The sequence below is a fragment of the Centroberyx gerrardi genome, chromosome 14, assembly GCF_048128805.1.
Source record: "Centroberyx gerrardi isolate f3 chromosome 14, fCenGer3.hap1.cur.20231027, whole genome shotgun sequence".
NCBI classification, from domain to species: Eukaryota; Metazoa; Chordata; class Actinopteri; order Beryciformes; family Berycidae; genus Centroberyx; species Centroberyx gerrardi.
Window position 1 is genome coordinate 7,783,196 of NC_136010.1, and position 6,453 is coordinate 7,789,648.

General features: G+C 36.8%; 1 long non-coding RNA gene across 1 annotated transcript; it reads left to right on the top strand.

Annotated features, from left to right (window-relative positions):
• Positions 1–1,926: 1,926 nt before the first annotated feature.
• Positions 1,927–2,757, top strand: LOC144542339 (uncharacterized). The gene is made up of 3 exons (XR_013507194.1): positions 1,927–2,012; positions 2,260–2,391; positions 2,492–2,757. It is a non-coding gene; the product is annotated as an uncharacterized LOC144542339 (long non-coding RNA).
• The last annotated feature ends 3,696 nt before the right edge of the window (positions 2,758–6,453 follow it).

Sequence of the window (6,453 nt, forward strand, 5' to 3'; positions counted from 1 at the left end):
TTTGATTGGGTAGTCTGGCTGGGTAGACAGACCAATTGCCTGCAGGTTAACTCTTTTTGAAGATTGAAAATGAAATAAATGGGCTTTACAGTGTCAGCATGTGAAGGTAGTGAAGGCTTCTGTCTGGGACTACTGGTCTATTACCTATTTTATAACGATTAAACTATTTATTTACCTGTATTTATCTGTATTTAGGGTTTAGGGTATTTAGCGTTAATGCGATCAATTTGAAATGTTTAATGTGTTAAAAAAAAAATCCCAGCCCTAGAATTTATATATACTTAAATTTTGATACCTGTCATTAAGAGGATGCAGACATTGTCTTCGAATGCAATCATGAAATCTTGGTATTTTTTGAACAATATTAGGGGAAATATATCTTTCATATTTCTCTTGTGTGAGTCGTGTGGATTAGATTTGTGTGGACAGCGGTCTACTAGAGTTGACAACACCTCTGGTGACACGACACCACCTAAATCATACTTTCTACCGTTTTGGTAAATAGATGATACAGTGTGCTTTGTTCTTCTAGATTATGTTTCTAAAATCACAAACAATATCTACAGCACCCAGTCCTGTCCTGCAAGTCAGTTAAGGTGTCATGAAAATATGTAGTCCTTAATTGGATCAGGTATGCAAGAGCAGGACTGGAGAAAAAACTTGCAGGACAGGTAGGACTTGAGGACTGGGACTGGGTTGCTTTTGCAACTGCGCATGTTTCTGATAAAAAAAATGTCTGTGACTGAACAAGGCGAGACACTATATAAGGCCGAGATGAACAGCCTACAGAAACAACACAGTTGAAGAGCATAGATTGCCAGTCTGAGAATGGAGATCACTGTGGTTTTTCAGCTGTTGCTGCTGGTCTGCTGTCTGTGTGGAGCTCAGGTTCACACAGAGACTGGGAATGAAATCATCCCACATGGAAAGCAGACAGAAACCCAGGGAGGTGAACCTGCAAATGCCTCTTACCTCCAACAGACCTGTCCGCCTGACATCCACGCTGTGCTGAGAGAAATGAGCGCCTTGCTGGCTGAACAGAGGGTGGAGATGAGGCACGTAAAGAATGAGAATGAAGGTACAGTAGTATGTCAGGTAATGAGAAAAGTAATTGCATTAATTTCCCAGAAATCACTGTTTTGTTGCACGTTGCATGATGTTTTTATATCATGTCACAGCAGTTCATACCTGTAGAGAGGGTAGAAATAAAAAAATAAGATAAGGTTACTAAGATTTTGTATTTCTGGTTGTTGTGTTGTTTGCTGAATCAAAGAATATTTCTTATGACGCACAACATGTATTGGAGAAATTTCCATGGAGACACGGTTGGCAGTCGGTTAAGATCCATCTGTTTTCCTGTGAATCCTTTTCTACCCTCTGCTCAGTTTAGGAAAGTTGTGATGTTTCTGTTGCAGCACAGGCAGCTAAACTGAGAGAACTGGAGGGGCAGAAGACTCAGATAAACCAGCTGAAGAGACAGCTTAAAGGTATTGTGTGGAGATCATAATGGCTCTGATAATGTTAGTGAACAATTACTGATAATATATCATAAGAAGAATTATAGCCAGTATTCCTAAACATATTTCTAATGGATATCCATGACTTTTTTTTACAGTTCTGTGGAATATAGTGCAATTTCCCTGACCAATATTTTTCAGTATTTGTTCAAATGTTACCTTTTTTGTTCAATAGTTCACTTGAATGTCCTAGGTCTTGTTTTGGCTGTCACTTAGGACTTGTGTAATGGGAAAACTGCCATTAGGTTATTATTCCATTAACAGTAGCTAGATGTACCTGCAGCTAAGTTTACGTTCAGTAAACACAAAAGTAACATTTAAGTTTTCAATGACAGAATTTATTATTTTTTTTTACATTGGAGCTAGAGGTATGCCACTTTTATGTTTTCTTTTCCCTTAACTTGGTTTCAGCACAAGCAGCAGAACTCACCACCGTGAAAGCCAGATCAAACATCACAGAAAACCAGGTGGAGGCTCTGAAGAGAGACAGGGAAGGTAAGACTGACAATAAATCTATCAACATAATACTTGAAGTTTCATTCCAAAATGGCATGCGCAAAAATTATACAAAATGATGGTATGTTTTAAAATATGCTTAAGTCCAAGGTAGACTAAATGTCACCAATTTGACTGAATCCTCTAAATTTTAGATAGCAATTTTGACACAAACTCAAACATTTTATTGTGACAGTCTCATTGCTTCAACCTTGGCCAGATTAAAAAGATGGCATTGCTCTCTCAGTCAAACAGGTGGCTTTCTCAGCCTCTCTGTTGGCTTCAGGCTCTGGGACTCTTGGACCCTTTAACACACACACCAATCTAGTCTACAGACACGTCATCACCAACATTGGAAATGCCTACAACCCAAACACAGGTATTCTACAAACTCATGAGTTTCAGCAATCAATTTGATGTGAAGTTGTGTGACAGATATTGTATCAGTTGATTCTAAAAGGACAAGAAATGTTCTTCAGGTTTCTTCATTGCCCCAGTGAGAGGAGCCTACCACTTCCAGTTCTACGTGGGTGCACATGGACATGCTTCACATGCTTCGGGTGCTGTCTTGGTCAAGAATGGACAGCATATATTTATTGCATATGAATATCAGCCATCTCATTATGGGAGTTCCTCTAATGGCGCCTCACTGCTTCTAGAGGTCGGAGATGTCGTGTTTTTGCGTCTCTGGCAGAACACAAGAATGTTTGACAATGAAAATCACCACAGCACCTTCAGCGGTCATCTGCTGTTCACCATGTGAGAGGGACACAATGTATAAATCCCTCTATTTCTTAATCTATATGATAGAGTTGTGCATCTTTGTTTCATAGGCATATAGATTAAGAGATTTTAACTGGATTTCTGTTTCTGACATTTATGATAATATTAGATATAAATGAATAGCAATATGAGTGTCTTAAACAGTTCTTTTAATGGCATATTATTTTTTAACTTAATGGATCTGAGTATCTTGACATGGCAGGATTCTTGAGGCTTGATAAACATCTCTTATTTCTACAAAACTGCTTCACATCATTTCTGGAAATAGAGAAGAGCCATGCGCATTGCTTGAACAACTTGTCACTTGAACTTTTAAATATGGTGTATACTACAATTTAAAGTGAAATGTGCAATGAGAAACTGGACTTGGCTCCTGCTGTTGGTATGAGATTATTAAAAAAACATTCAAAGGCTTTTGTGCAAAAAGTTGAATTTTGTACTTTTGGCATCACATCTTCATTCGTGTCCTCCTGCTACTGTCCTCTTCAAACATCTGAGCCCCTCTTTCAAAATGGCCACCAAAAAACCTGAGCCATTAAGAGATGGTGACCGTGACAACTACTACATCTGTATTCCGTAAATGGATGTGTTATCAAAAACAGCAAAGTAGACTACAATACTCTTGCTATGAATAAGTAAAATTGATGATTTGAGAAAGTTCTCAAAAAAGTACACATGAAAGCTACTCAATTACAGTATCAAGATAGCAGAAGTATTAGTAGTAGTAGAAGCATTAGTAGTAAACTTAGCAGTAGCAGTAATGGTATTAGTAGAAGTAGGCTAGCAGTAGTGGTAGTGGTAATAGCAATAGTAGTAGTAGTAGTAGCAGGTGTACAGGCTAATAGTAGCAGTTGCGGTAGTAGTAGGCTAGCATCAGTTATAATTTTGGATAGTGCAGTAGTGTTTGAGAACATATCTAATTTTTGATTCATTGAAATCTGATAAATTTGAAATCATCAGATCAAAATCTATCAATCCTATCCTGTGTGACTCACGGCACCATATTTGACATTTGAACTTGAGATTTAAAACTGAAAATGAGGGATATTAATTCACCCTACCTCATCTGACATCCACTTTGATACGGCTGGCCATGAATAGCCTACGTAATTTATAAATAATGATTTGGGAGGGAAAAACAGTTGATGCCTGAAGGTCTTTTTGATTTAAGTAGGTTTACTAGAAGCAGGTATAGTAACTTGCTCTTAGCTCACAAATACACAGTGGACATTTCATTTAAAAAGCACACAGGTTTTATTGCATATCAATTTCATGTATAAATTCTTCATAGCATTGGAAAGATTACATTTGGTATACATTGCTATTCTACAGAATTAACATCAGAGTCATATCTTTTCAATGAAATTTCTCTAAAGTACATCTTCAATAATCACAAGCATCAAAAGAACTGCAATTTCAGAATTGTTCAATATTATTCTACAATCCTTTAATTTTTTTTCATTATGTCTTCTCCCACAAGTCTCTTCTATGTCTTTCAGAACCACCTGCCCAATACATTTGTAAGGCAGTCAAGAACTTGAAGTCAAACCTACTAACCTAACCACATGTACAATAAGTGCATCTACGGATTTATTTTTTTATTTTCATTTTTTTTTTTCAATTTGATACACATTTCACAAATGGACATCATTATGACTGCTAAACACGTCATGCACAATATCTTTTTTTGTTTGTTTTCAATAAACATAACAGAGGCGATATACAACTCAGATTCAAACAAAACAAGCACCATCCATTTAAACCCATATTTTTCAATGATTTTTTTCTTCAGACAAATGCACCATTGTTTTTTATTCTTTAAAATACTATACAGTTAAAAAGAAACAATATGTATATTTTTTTTACTTTATCCTGTAACAGTGGGGGGAAAAACAGCAACCATGTTCTATTATGCTGAACCATATTTCAGTGACCATTTGCCAGAATACTTTCCAAAGTTGGCAAAATGGAATACTTCATTGCGAATCCTTTGCTTTACACAGCGCGTACTTATTACAGTAGTACATGACATGAATTACTACATATAGTCAACCTAAAAACTTATCAACCCAAGTCTTTGCATTTTATAACCAGGTGTTGGAAAACAATGTGTTTACCATGAATGAAATCTCATTCAGTAGAATTTAAAAAAAAGACCTCTGTCTTTAGAAAAGTGAGATGATGCAGCAGTCCCAGCATCGCACTACCACCTGCTGTCATGAAAGAAAAATTACAGTGCTTCAGTTTCAGATTTTGTTTTCCTTTCCATTTCGAGCGTGGGTTGCTCATCTATTGAAAGTGAAACTAGTTTGAAAATGTATCTGCGTGCTAAGTTCTAGAGACCTAAGCCTGATCAATTTATGGCTTGGACCCATATTGTTTAAGTGCTAGTTTGAAAGGACAGCATCAGGCCTAGTTCTGAAAGTCCCAGTATGCCAGGAGGACCAAGGCAACAATGATCAACAACGCTCACCCCCACCCCTCCTGCTGCCTACAGCTATCTACAGTTATCTACAGTAAATGCCTCATGCCCTAACTGGCATAGCTACCTTGTAGACCATATGGAATGAGTTCTCTTATATGATCTCAGAAGAAGAACAGGGAATATGAAATTAAAAATCACAATCAAGTGTTTTCGTTGTCCCAGTCCAGAGTCTTATTACTAGAAATCAAATACAAACAGTATGCATGGATCACCATTACTACCAGCAAAAATATTATGTCCATCTTAGTGCTTTTTGTGGTTTAGTTTACTATTTCTTTTTTGATTTCATGGGTCCTTGCCTCCCTTCATACATGACCAGTGATTCTGTCTCTCCATTGTAGCGAAGACCTTTTGTTCATGCAGATGTGACGGTTTATCAATTTTGGACCAGGACACGGCATTTCAGCTAATTTTAAAAAAGAATATTCATGGGTTACATTAAATGTATTGTAAAGGAAAAACAGTGGGAAAAGGGAGCTTGATGTGGTAGAAACTGGTCAGATTCAATAGCGTGACAGTGTAATGCCCTTCTCTGACATTCATAGTGAAGGATGCCCAAAATTGCCACCATAATACTTGAACCAATTTGAACGAGACACATTCAGCATACTGGGTAAAATGGTTGAACTTAAACAAGACAAACCAAACATTGCAGGACGTGACAATGCCAAATAGGATTTAAAACTAGCTACAGCTATCGTTCACTATAAATAAAAACAGATGATTTCATGGGTTCTTTCCATTTTGGCACACTAACGCATCAAAACCAGAGATTCAGAATCTCCCTCACGTTCTGATAGGCGCTCATTCCTTCAGCAACAAGAAAAGAGGGATAAAATGACTTTTCATTTTCACTCCTCCAATCGTGACAAAACAACCAAAAATAAATAGATACACACACTTTCGAAATCAAATATATAAGAGTGTAATAAGAACAAAAAAACAACTATGACAGCAAATGCAAGCCCCTTGGAAATGAAATGATTGTCAGAGAACAAAACATTTTCTATGGGTTATTTGGCACATACCACTCTTGCTATGAACATCTAGGTTATTTTGTACATCATACGACAATATCATACAATTTTGGTCCTTCTCTAAAATAATTATATTAACATTTTAGCACTGTGGTGCCTACAAAGAAACAATACTGTTGTATCTAAGAGGAAAAAA